The sequence below is a fragment of the Malaclemys terrapin genome, chromosome 5 (assembly GCF_027887155.1).
Source record: "Malaclemys terrapin pileata isolate rMalTer1 chromosome 5, rMalTer1.hap1, whole genome shotgun sequence".
NCBI classification, from domain to species: domain Eukaryota; kingdom Metazoa; phylum Chordata; order Testudines; family Emydidae; genus Malaclemys; species Malaclemys terrapin.
In genome coordinates this window covers 82,117,408-82,130,833 of record NC_071509.1, presented here as the reverse complement: position 1 = coordinate 82,130,833, position 13,426 = coordinate 82,117,408, and the positions used below count along the sequence as shown (strand labels likewise).

Here is a 13,426-nt window from a genome sequence, read left to right as displayed (position 1 = left end):
CTTTGACAAGAGGGTTGGACTAGATGACCTCTTGAGGTCCCTTCCAACCCTGATATTCTATGAACACAAAGACCCAGTTGGTGTCCCATGGTGCTATGTGCTGTATGAACACAAACTTGAACGTATACTTCGCTGAAATGGGGCCTAAGATATTAACAGACTTTTCAAGCGTTGACTTCGTTTGGAGATTCACCTTTTACTCCTCCCATGTTTCTCAGCATTTCTGCTGCTGCTACCTTTTTAAAAAAAAAATTATTAAGGCAAAGTTGCTATAAAATGTTAACATACTACATCGTACATTATTTATTCAGGATCAGGTTAATATTCAAAGAATCTGGCTAAAGATTCTAGTGGGGTGGATTTGATTTAAATCACTAATCAGGAAGACTCGATTTAATCATGAATTTCTCCATAAAAAGGCATTCTTGTTGGTTGTTATAACCTTAATACATATTCTTCACAACTCAGAGATAGATCTAGGTTTCATTTTTAGAAGGTACACACTATACATTTTTAAAATGATTTATTTTGAAAATTTTTCAGATTAGTTTTACAGCGATATCAGAAAATGAATAATTGAAACTATAGAAAACGATGGTGCTCTTGAAAGTGGATAGTCTTCAGAATCTTGTATGTTGAGGATGGATTCTCATAAAATAAGACAATGCAGTTATTTAATTATCATTACCATACTGCTCATTTAGTATTACTCATTGCATTCACTGACACTCAGTACTACTTTAGAGGTGAAATTGTAAAAGGAAGATCTGCCTATTTCAGCTATTGTTTTTCATTGCAACTGCATCTAAAATGATAGTACCATACAGTATTTTTTGCTCAAACATGAGAATTCAAGAAAGTCCAGAAGGAAGACAGGCAGTCCTTAAGAAAGAAGTATGAAATAAAAAAGTTTACCAACCTGAAGATCCTGCATGTTCAGACACGTTCCTTTCATCATCTTCAAAGCAGCTTCCTCCTGAGAAGGAACACTTCTCATGGTGTTGTTTCATTCGGGAACCAGGCCTTGCATTTCTTTGTTGCACTGTTTGCATTTTGCACGCATGCCTGTCTTATCCACATGTAGAGGAACTTCCATTAAAATATTCCCCAACTGGGTCTCTTTTACAGCCTGCTGCCATTATAGGTTTTCCCTTCTAGTGAGAGAATGATATGGTAGATCTCAAATCAATGAAGGCTATACTCAGAAAGACCTCAAGAATTCTGGAATATGCTGCTCAAACAGCTTCACTTTTGTTTCTACTGCCTGTCCCTCCCTTCTCACATTTATTTCCAGATTTCTTCTGCTTGTCCAGATCTATTCCACCACCAACAATCTTCTATTCATTGAACTTTTTGAAACTTTGTACTTTTAGAGAGAGGTAAGGGATTGACTCTGTGTACACAAATTTGCAGAGGGACAATAGGATTGAGGTCTGTTATTTCTCACCTCTATTTATTTATTTAAAACATTTTTTCTGTTAACAAGCATGTTATCTCTGGAGACACAAATCCACAGATTGAGAACTGCAAAACTAAGCATCTCTGATGGTATCTTCTAGACTGAGCACTGAGTCTCATTGGGTAGATAGAAAGATGAACCTAAATAATCTATACAGAAGCCTCTGGAGCCCCATAAGATTGGTTCCCTAATCCATGAACTATTGGAACTCATTTATAAAACTTTTCTTAAACATTACATGAATATATTGTCTCAGATTATAGAATTAGAATGTATAATCCCTATTCTGTGATGAATTATCTTTGAGCTATAATGTATCTTAATTAAAACTATCTTTAGATAGTTTTTTTCCCTCAAACATCCGATTTTATTTATTTATTTATTTATTTATTTTAAATCATTGATTTTTATCCACCCTGGATTCTAGGTTGCTGGTTGGGGAGCCCTCCTCATCTGGGTATTCATAGTTTTTCTTTCTGTCCACTTTTTATTGCCTTTCCACATTACCTGTACAGCTATATGCTATATCTTTATTCTGTTACACCACATCCTTAGAAAACTCACAAATATCACTTTCACTAGAGGAATGCTATTTTTCTAGCAGAATTGGATTACATACTGCCATTTTGCTAGTGAAATAACATTTGTATCAGGAGATGAGTAACTCCTAGAGCAGGGGTCAGCAACTTGCGGCACGTGTGCCAAAGATGGCACGTGGCTGATTTTTAGTGGCACGCTGCTGCCAACTGGGGTCCCAGCTGCCAGCCCCGCTCAGCCTGCTCCCGGCCTGGATTACGGAACCCCAGACCAGCAGCGGGATGAGCCGCGTGGCCCCTTGCCAGCTCCAGGTACCAGCGCAGCAAGCAGGTGCTTGGGTCGGCCAACGGAGAGGGGCGGCACGTCCGGCTTTTCGGCAGCAATTCGGTGGCGGGTCCCTCACTCTCTCTCGGAGCAAAGGACCAGCCGCCAAATTGCCACCGAAGACTGAAGCAGCGGTGGTAGAGATGAAGTGTCGCAGATCGCGATTGCGGCTTCCCCCCGAAGCTCCGGCCTGGCGCCACTTACCTAGAGTGGATCCAGGGTGGCAGCGCCATGCACCACGGCCAGGGCAGGCTCTGCCCTGCCTGCCTGCCCTGTTCCCAGCCCCGCTCTGCTCCGCTCCAGGAAGCAGCCGGAGTCCCTGGGGGGAAGGGGAAACAGCACAATGTGCTGCTCTTGATGCTCCTCCAGGTACCTCCCCCAAAGCTCCCATTGGCCGCAGTTCCCAGTTCCCGGCCAATGGGAGCTGCAAGAGCACGGAGCCCTCTATTTGCCTCCCACACCCGTGCCCGGGGCTGCAAGGACATACGGTAGTTCAGCCGCTTCAGGGAGCGGCACGGGGCTCATAGCGACACGGGGTAGGCGGGGAGGGGGAGGCGCGGGGAGCTTGGTGGGCCGCATGAAAGAACCCCACGGGCCGCATGTTTGAGACCCCTGGTCTTATATGACAGGAGGAGGAGTAATGGCTACAGTAATACTGCCAAACAAATGATATATTTTCTAGATGACAGGTCTACAGAAAGATTATTGTAAAAGGTAACAAATAAGAATGCTTTGGGAGCAAAAAGAATAAAAGGTTATATTATTAAACTCAAAGGTGATTTGGTCTGAATTGAAGCTTTTCTTCCTGTTTCTTTTTCACATTTGGAGACTAAGTTTTGTAGGAGAGAGAGAGAAAGTGTACTGATTTACTCTGTACCAGATGTTCAAAAGGAATAGTAATTGGAAAAGTGTTTTTTTTTTCTTTTTCCCACCTGCTTAGCAAGTTGACATTACATTATATTGTGTGTGCGCGCACGCATGCACTTGGGTGCCTAATTAATACTTTTTACTTATAGCACCTTTCATCACAAATACTTAGTTGCAAACAAACTAAGCACTGAAACATCTGATGAGACAGGAAAGTATTATTTCAGTGTATAGATGTTTTTCTCAGCTAATACAGAGAATCAGTGCAAGAATGAGGAATAGAAATCAGAATTATAGATTCCCATTCCTCTTTCCTAACACTAGACTGATTGTGCGTCTTATTCGAGATAACACAGTGGTGAGAGTAGTATAAATTCTAGGCAGTGCAGCTAGTGACACCTCTAGTTAAAATTGCCCAACACTTTTAATTTAGGACTCTCTTCAATTTTTTTATAAATTTCTCAAATGTGTAAACCACTCAGGTCAAAATTTTCAAAGCTGGGTATTTGCCTAAGGCTGAATTTTTGGGGGACATTTCTGAGGTGAAGATTAGGGGAAAATTTGTTGCATTATCTGTTTTTAAAAATTTTTAAACATGTTTGTTGAGACATTCCAAAGCCTTCATGTTCTGGAGCACGGACTTAGAATTTGGCAGTGGGGTCTCCCTAGTGTTGGCAATATGCTTTTTGCTGTCTGTGAAAATTTTGCTCTGTTTAGTTCATAGAATCATAGAATATCAGGGTTGTAAGGGACCTCAGGAGGTCATCTAGTCCAACCCCCTGCTCAAAGCAGGACCAATTCCCAACTAAATCATCCCAGCCAGGGCTTTGTCAAGCCTGACCTTAAAAACCTCTAAGGAAGGAGATTCCACCACCTCCCTAGGTAACCCATTCCAGTGCTTCACCACCCTCCTAGTGAAAAAGGTTTTCCTAATATCCAACCTAAACCTCTCCCATTGCAACTTGAGACCATTACTCCTTGTTCTGTCATCTGCTACCCCTGAGAACAGTCTAGATCCATCCTCTTTGGAACCCTCTTTCAGGTAGTTCAAAGCAGCTATCAAATCCCCCCTCATTCTTCTCTTCTGCAGACTAAACAATCCCAGTTCCCTCAGCCTCTCCTCATAAGTCATGTGCTCCAGCCCCCTAATCAATTTTGTTGCCCTCCTCTGGACTCTTTCCAATTTTTCCACATCTTTCTTGTAGTGTGGGGCCCAAAACTGGACACAGTACTCCAGATGAGGCCTCACCAATGTCGAATAGAGGGGAACGATCACGTCCCTTAATCTGCTGGCAATGTCCCTACTTACACAGCCCAAAATGCCGTTAGCCTTCTTGGCAACAAGGGCACACTGTTGACTCCTATCCAGCTTCTCATCCACTGTAACCCCTAGGTCCTTTTCTGCAGAACTGCTTCCTAGCCATTCGGTCCCTAATTTGTAACAGTGCATGGGATTCTTCCGTCCTAAGTGCAGGACTCTGCACTTGTCCTCGTTGATCCTCATCAGGTTTCTTTTGGCCCAATCTTCTAATTTGTCTAGGTCCCTCTGTATCCTGTCCCTACCCTCCAGCGTATCTACCACTCCTCCCAGTTTAGTGTCATCTGCAAACTTGCTGAGGGTGCAGTCCACGCCATCCTCCAGATCATTAATGAAGATATTGAACAAAACTGGCCCCAGGACCGACCCCTGGGGCACTTCACTTGAAACTGGCTGCCAACTAGACATGGAGCCGTTGATCACTACCCATTGAGCCCGATGATCTAGCCAACTTTGTATCCACCTTATAGTTCATTCATCCAGCCCATACTTCTTTAACTTGCTGGCAAGAATACTGTGGGAGACTGTATCAAAAGCTTTGCTAAAGTCAAGGAATAACACATCCACTGCTTTCCCCTCATCCACAGAGCCAGTTATCTCCTCATAGAAGGCAATTAGGTTAGTCAGGTATGACTTGCCCTTGGTGAATCCATGCTGACTGTTCCTGATCACTTTCCTCTCCTCTAAGTGCTTCAGAATTGATTCCTTGAGGACCTGCTCCATGATTTTTCCAGGGACTGAGGTGAGGCTGACTGGCCTGTAGTTCCCCGGATCCTCCTCCTTCCCTATTTTAAAGATGGGGGCACTACATTAGCCTTTTTCCAGTCATCCGGGACCTTCCCCGATCACCATGAGTTTTCAAAGATAATGGCCAATGGCTCTGCAGTCACATCCGCCAACTCCTTTAGCACCCTCGGATGCAGCGCATCCGGCCCCATGGACTTGTGCTCATCCAGTTTTTCTAAATAGTCCTGAACTACTTCTTTCTCCAAAGAGGGCTGGTCACCTTCTCCCCATACTGTGCTGCCCAGTGCAGCAGTCTGGGAGCTGACCTTGTTCGTGATGACAGAGGCAAAAAATCATTGAGTACATTAGCTTTTTCCACATCCTCGGTCACTAGATTGCCTCCCTCATTCAGTAAGGGGCCCACGCTTTCCTTGACTTTCTTCTTGTTGCTAACATACCTGAAGAAACCCTTCTTGTTACTCTTAACATCTCTTGCTAGCTGCAACTCCAAGTGTGATTTGGCCTTCCTGATTTCACTCCTGCATTCCTGAGCAATATTTTTATACTCCTCCTGGTCATTTGTCCAATCTTCCACTTCTTGTAAGCTTCTATTTTGCATTTAAGGTCAGCAAGGATTTCACTGTTAAGCCAAGCTGGTCGCCTGCCATATTTACTGTTCTTTCTACACATTGGGATGGTTTTTTCCTGTAACCTCAATAAGGATTCTTTAAAATACAGCCAGCTCTCCTGGACTCCTTTCCCCCTCATGTTATTCTCCCAGGGGATCCTGCCCATCAGTTCCCTGAGGGAGTCAAAGTCTGCTTTTCTGAAGTCCAGGGTCTGTATTCTGCTGCTCTCCTTTCTTCCTTGTGTCAGGATCCTGAACTCGACCATCTCATGGTCACTGCCTCCCAGATTCCCATCCACTTTTGCTTCCCCTACTAATTCTTCCCGGTTTGTGAGCAGCAGGTCTAGAAGAGCTCTGCCCCTAGTTGGTTCCTCCAGCACTTGCACCAGGAAATTGTCCCCTACACTTTCCAAAAACTTCCTGGATTGTCTGTGCACCGCTGTATTGCTCTCCCAGCAGATATCAGGGTGATTAAAGTCTCCCATGAGAACCACGGCCTGTGATCTAGTAACTTCTGCTGGTTGCCGGAAGAAAGCCTCGTCCACCTCACCCCCCTGGTCTGGTGGTCTATAGCAGACTCCCACCACAACTTCACCCTTGTTGCTCACACTTCTAAACTTAATCCAGAGACTCAGGTTTTTCTGCAGTTTCATACCGGAGCTCTGAGCAGTCATACTCCTCTCTTACATACAATGCAACTCCCCCACCTTTTCTACCCTGCCTGTCCTTCCTGAACAGTTTATATCCAACCATGACAGTACTCCAGTCATGTGAGTTATCCCACCAAGTCTCTGTTATTCCAATGACATCATAATTCTTGTGTTTCCTAATTTTTGAGTGCTTGATTTTGCTACCTTAACATTCTTGCAGTATTTTTGGAAGTAGTACATAGCTACACATTGATTTAGGGGGACAATAAAAATATGGATAGTCACAACAGAGAGAACCACTGTACTTGCCGATCAATAAGTGATTATTGAAATAAACTTTTTCTTCTCTGGTGGTTTACATTGTTTGTTTGAAAATCAGTATAGAGAGACTTTAAATAAGACAGGTGTGCCATAAATAGTTATGCTGATTTGGAACGGAGACTGGAATTCCATAGCAAAAACCAGTGTCTGAGAAGAAGCAATAGGAATGTTGCCTGTGTGTTGGAATTTGCTTGTGTATGTGTTCCTATGCTTTATAATAAATAAAAGGTGTTAGATCTGTCAAAGATAATGTTGAGAGAGCAGCACCTTTTAAAAATGTATACCTCCATAATGAAAAGCGAGTGAGTTAAAATCCACAGAGCTAATTCCTAACATATTCTTCCTAATCTTTATTTTTAAAGCCTAATGTTTCTTTTGAGAGAGTGTTTGCAGATGCAAACATACTTTATCAGTAATGCTATCTAAATACAAATTTTAATTTCGCATTGTCAAAATTAAATTTGAGATTCTTTCTGAGTTTAGTGAAAAGTTTGAAATTATAATCTGTCAATAAGTGATATATTGAAGAAGTTAGATACTGGTTTGTTACTCCTTTTTCTCTGTTGAAAAGGAAACTTCTTTAATGTACGATTTAGTTGAGCATTAGCTTTAGTTTGCCAGTTTATACAGTAGCTCAGATTTTATTTGAATGAGGCTGATCTTATTGAGATTAAAAGGCTGCAGTCAAATAAAATGTTGTTTATAAAGACAAAATCAATGCCCTTATCTACATATGACTATTAACACCCGAGATTATTAAACCTGAAAGAATTTTTTTAAAACCCTGCCTTACTTTTTACCATGTGTTCTTTGGTTATTCCTTTTTTTTCCCCTCTGCTTTTTAAATTAAAAGAGACCAGTAAATTTCATTTTTTAAAATAATTTCTATCAACTTCACTTACTTGTCTTCATGTATTTAAATACAGTATTGTAATATTTGGGTTACAAAAAAGGCAGGGGGATGTTAAAAAAAGAAAATGTTTTCACTAAATATTTTACATTTCATCTAAATATTTCTAGTATTAGTTTCTTTTTACAAAACAAAATATTTTTGAATTTCAAAACTATATAGTGTTTAATCCCAGTAGTTGAATTCCTGGGTGGCCTAGGGGCATAGTGTTTTAAGATGAAATTATCAAAGCCAAAAATTGAAATATAGCCACAATTTTTTCAATCTAACAGATATTTTGCATGTGCAGAAATGTGTAATTTGATGGCTATCCAGCAGTAGCAAAAAGATGCAGTTTGCAAGTACATATCAGAGTTTTGATGCACATGGAAATTTAGTGATGACATTATTAGAGGCTAGGATCATAGATTCATAAATTTTAAAGCCTGAATGGCTAAAGGTCATCTGGCCTGATCTTCTGCATAACACAGGCCATAGAAATTCGCCCAATAATTATAGAATTGAGAACAATAGCTTTTATTTGAGACCTCTGAAAATATGGTTAAAAGGAAAAAGACGGGTTTTTAATATTATTTGAAAATGTCTTCATAGTGATTTTAAGTCAGACCATTAACAGTTAAATAATTGTTGTAGTTGATTTGGGGGTTTTTTGTTTGTTTTTTAGTCTGAATTGTTTTCTTGTTCATATACTAGCACTAACAAAATGGCACTGTAGAGTTCTTAAGAGTGTCAGTAAGGCACATTGTTGTATGCAGTGTTGTGGTAGCCGTGTTGGTCCCAGGATATTAGCAAGACAAGGTGGGTGAGGTAATATCTTTTATTGTACCAACTTCTGTTGGTGAGAGCGACAATTTTTCACACTTATACAGGCTCTTCTTCAGGTTTTGTGGTTTAATAAGAGTTCAGTAGCTAAGAAATATTTTACTAATAGCAAAAAATCAAGTGCTGACCCTTATTTCACATTAAAGTGACCGGAGTTTGACACCAAAATGACAGCTGGTTAATACAGCTTGAGATTTCAAAGTGCTTGAGTATATGTAAATATTATGACTGATCTCATAAGTGTGTTGGAAGACACTTCAAGAAATGTCCTAGTTGTAAGTTTACTCCAGTCCCCATGTTGGTTAGAGGATAATATCCCACAGGATGTTTTATCTGCTGACTGTAGAGGAAATGAATAGAATAATTAAGAACATATAATTGATCTCAATAAACAAAGATTATACTTATGTGCTGTACAGTATTATTATAACATAAGTGCTGTTCACTGCAGAACACAGGATTTCAGATTCCTGTAGCTTGGTAATTTAAAAAGATAATGCTTCAAAACCAGTTTGTTACAAAGGAATGTCAGTCTCCAAAACATGCTGCAAGTTCATTGGTAACATTTGGTTCAGCCTCTTTGCTTCCAAGGGAAATATGAAGGAGGAGGAATGTCAGATCCAAAAAAGGTAAGTCAGCATGGCAAGAGCCATGGCTACATTGTGTGACTCTGTGAAGTTTCAATCTGCTATGAAATATTAACTGTTCAAAACATTGTTTCTGTATATAACTATTTTTAGCCTTAAAGCATTTTACAAAATAATCTAACACCCCCATTTAAGTATTGCAAAATATCTTATTCTGTTGCAAAATATAGATTTGCACAAAATATTTATGGATATTTATGTAGTCATTAATAACCAAGGCTTATATACTGACAAAGTAAATTAAAGAGGGTAGGAACTAAAGGTAATAAGCCAAAATCAGACAGATGAGATGTGGCTTTTTAGATAGGGCTGGAAAAGATTAAGATATTGTGACAGAGTTTGTTGAGGGGTTGTTCTCTGGAAAAGGGACAATATTGGCTTCAGGTTCCATCAATAAGTGGAAAGATGGATGAGGAAATTGAAAGTAGGCTAGAGGGAGTGATGAAACCAGTGGATAAGGTGAGATTGTGCAAGGAATTGAACAAACATAAGCAGATAAAGAACTATATTCTTTGCCACAAGTACTCCTGTTCTTCTTTTTGCGGATACAGACTAACACGGCTGTTACTCTGAAACCTATATTCTTTAGAGAGTATGAAATTCCACGAAGGTCAATATGGACCGAAGGTCAATAATTTCAAATCTGGATGCCTAAAGCTAGGCTCCTAAATCAATACTGAGGCACCTAAATATAAGTAGCCTGATATTCAAAGCTGCTGTACTCCTGCAGCTCCTACTAACTTGAGTGGGATATGTAGGTGTGTGACATTTCTGAAAACAAGCAATTTATAGATTAATAAATATAGATTTAGGAGCCTAATTTGTCTGAAACTTTTGGCCAAAGTGAACTGATCTCAGTGGGTTTTCAAGACAACGTTGTTAATTATTTTCTAGATATGCTGGAGTTTGGTTCAAAGAAATTTAGGGAAACCAGCAAATAGAGAATTGCAGTAATTGAGATGGGCAGGAATGTGGACATGGGAAAGTATGTCGGCTAATGTAAAGATAAGGTCAGGTATGGACATTATTGCATACATTGATATGGTGGGAAGAAGTCAAGAAGGACATTGATTTTCTCTATCATTTGGCAAGTAAGAAATTAGAATTAGTGAAGTGCATTATGGAGAGGAAAAGCACTCTGCTTTTGTCTCTGAACTTTTCTCCTCTCCTTCCCCACACAGAGGAAAGGGCTTTCCCCATCACCTTATTCCCTAGTCCTGGGCCTGAGTAGGTGACCCCCATCTCCAGGATATAAGGCCCTAGTGGCTTCCCTTCCCCACAGTCGCATGGTCTCTGGGAAGAAAAACTGGACTACCAGGACAGGCACAGCCCTGAGAGTAAAGGACACTGTCCCCAAAAGTAGAGCATAAGGCCCAGATGGGGCCATATCTTTAATATCTTCAGAACCCCTTGTATTACAAGTGGTGTTGGCAACAGACTCAGCTTTTGTCAGTTTGAACTTTGGACATACTGTTCTGACTAGTTCTTTTCTATGAGCCCTTCTCATTTCTGTTCCTCTCCAAATTTCCTTCCTCCTCTGCCCCTTGCCTACTTGCACTTCCCTCCCTTCCCCCCTCAGTGTACCAAAACCTTTTCCTTCCTACTTTTCCCCCCCTGCTGACGCACTCCCTTACTACTGCTTCTACAATATGGGAGGGAGTACATGAAATTTGCTAACCATCTTTCGGCTTCTCTGTTGTATCTAGAGTTGGGTAAAGAACAGTCATTCCATTTGAAATTTGTTTTTTTACTGAATTAGAATAAAAAGCAATTTTTTGAAATTCTCCAAGAAATGGAATTAACTGTTCTGTGCCCAGCTGTGCTGGGAACCCTGACTCTGGGTCAGTCTGCCAGAGGCCTGCTAGGAAGCCTGGGACCTTGGGCTACTGAGCAACTGGGAAGCTCTGACTGGCTCTCTATATATCCTTTTTCTAGATGTCCTTTTTTTTTTTTTTTTTTTTTTTAAAGATAAGGTCTTTGGAAGGAGGATAGACTTTCCCATATGTTTAAGTGCTCGCTCAATGAGATCTTAATCCTGATTGCAGTCTGTGGGCGCCGCTGCAATTCTCATTAGTCATAAACCATTATCTGTTTAGGACTTGGCTTCTCTCCCTAATAATTATAATCTAATCTTTTATTTAAATATTGGTTTATATGTAAAGTAAATTATAGTTAAATTCTTCCAGGTAAATACTCATTAGTGTTAGTATAAATAATGGCTATGGAGGACCAAGGATTAAAATAAATAAATCTTTAAAATCTGGATTTGTAGATTTGCTCTACAGTTGTATTCTACAATGTCTACTGAGACAGGCCTGGTGATAGAGAAGGATGTAGGGTGTAGGTTGAACCTTGTAAAACCAGTGCAGCAAACAGCTTTGGAATAGCAGGAGCTCTTAGCTCCAAGGTGTGAGCATACTTTGTTGCTCTTTGGTCAGTTATTTTCTTGATAATGGTTCGAGAACTGCTTGGTTATAGGAAGCCAAATGAAATTGTGTGAGAGCATGCTAGTGAGAAGTTTTCTTTGTAGACTTTTCAGGAAGTTAACATTGATTTCAGAGCAAATCTGGTATCCTTAATTAAAAATTATCCTACCAGGAAGTTGTCCATATGACAATCCACAGATAGGTTGATGAAGTTAGTTAATTTAAACTGTGCTTTGTGTAGAGATTATTAAATGCAGATAGCTCTCAAACACAAGTGATATTCTTGTCATCTTGAAAAAGCCTTAGCCAAGTGTTGTACAGTAACATAACTGTCGTTCTTCTATATTGTAAGCGTGATTACAATAGCCTGTCACTGCTTTTGACAGAACATAGGACAAATATGTGTACAGAACTGTATCTAAATTGGATCTTCCAAGCAAGCTTAAATATAATATAAATAAGAAACTGCTTTACATGCTGCCTGATAATTCTTCTTCTTTGTGCAATATACTTTAAATTCATTTCAGAGGGGTAGCCATGTTAATCTGTATCAGCAAAAACAACAAGGAATCCTTGTGGCACCTTAGAGACTAACAAATTTATTTGGGCATAAGCCCTTTCATGGGCTAGAACCCACTTCATCTGAGGCATGGAGTGAAAAATGCAGTAGGCAGGAATAAATATACAGCACATGAAAAGATGGGAGTTGCCTTACCAAGCGGAGGGTCAGTGCTAACGAGGCCAATTCAATTAGGGTGGATGTGGCCCATTCCCAACAGTTGACAAGAAGGGGTGAATATCAACAGAGTTGAATTGGCCTTGTTAGCACTGACTCCCCCCCGCCCACATACATATTTTTAAATTCATTTTTAGTGAAGATATAATACATATTTTTAATAAAACTGGAACCAGTGCTGAGCCCCTGCCCCCAGCCTTTCCCGTCAGTTATGCATGCTGTCCCCAAAGGTCCACCTCACCATAGGCGCTGCAGTTTATAGTTTAACTCCTTGAGGACTGCATGGCAGGTAAAGTAGGGAACACAGGCTTCATACACAACTTTCTTCAGCACAATAAATTTTACCTTTAAAGCATACAAATCTTTAAGAAAAACTACAAAAGCCTAAATGATCTGTCTCCTAAGTTTATGTTCGCTTCTTGTGAGTCCTAGACCAGTCAGTGTGTCAGGCAAGTAGGGCTTCCTGCCTTCTGCAGTTCTTCTGGTGGCAGATGATGGTCAGACAGTGAAAGAGAGTCTGGAGCAGATCCTGCTTTTAAATAAGGATTCTGTCCCCTTTGCCATGTGACCAACTGATCAACAGCAGCTGGTTAGCCAGGAAGTCCGAGTTCCCATGAAGTCTGAACTGCAAAAATCCTTTTCATCCAGCCCGGCTCTTCTCTGGCAAAACCAGGGGTGAACCTCTTGACTGGGAAACAATTACAATTGATGACTCCTGTGTTAGCCCTTCAGAGAGGTGTCAGGAATTATAAGCTGTCCCCTTGGTCTGTGCTTTGTAGCACTAGGCAGCTAGTTATATTCTCAAAATGTAGGTCACATTCTTCAAAATGGCAGTTGTATTGTCATTTGCAAATTACAATTTAATATAGACATATATCCATCTGCTACAACATGTGCCTTAGCTTCTAATATAAATAAATAGGAAGTAGAGTCTTAGAAGAAATACATGAAAGATAAATGCATTTGAGTCAAAATTAAAATACTCAGATGAGTTTTATTCAAAATACACCAAATTTGAAGCTTGTGTAAAACAAATGAGTGGCTACTGCTGAGCT

General features: G+C 40.3%; 1 protein-coding gene across 1 annotated transcript in view; it reads left to right on the top strand.

Moving 5' to 3' along the window:
• The window catches only part of LOC128837780 (uncharacterized), a 97,360-nt gene that overhangs the window by 51,065 nt on the left and 32,869 nt on the right, over nucleotides 1-13,426 (top strand). The gene's annotated exons all lie outside the window — the stretch shown is intronic.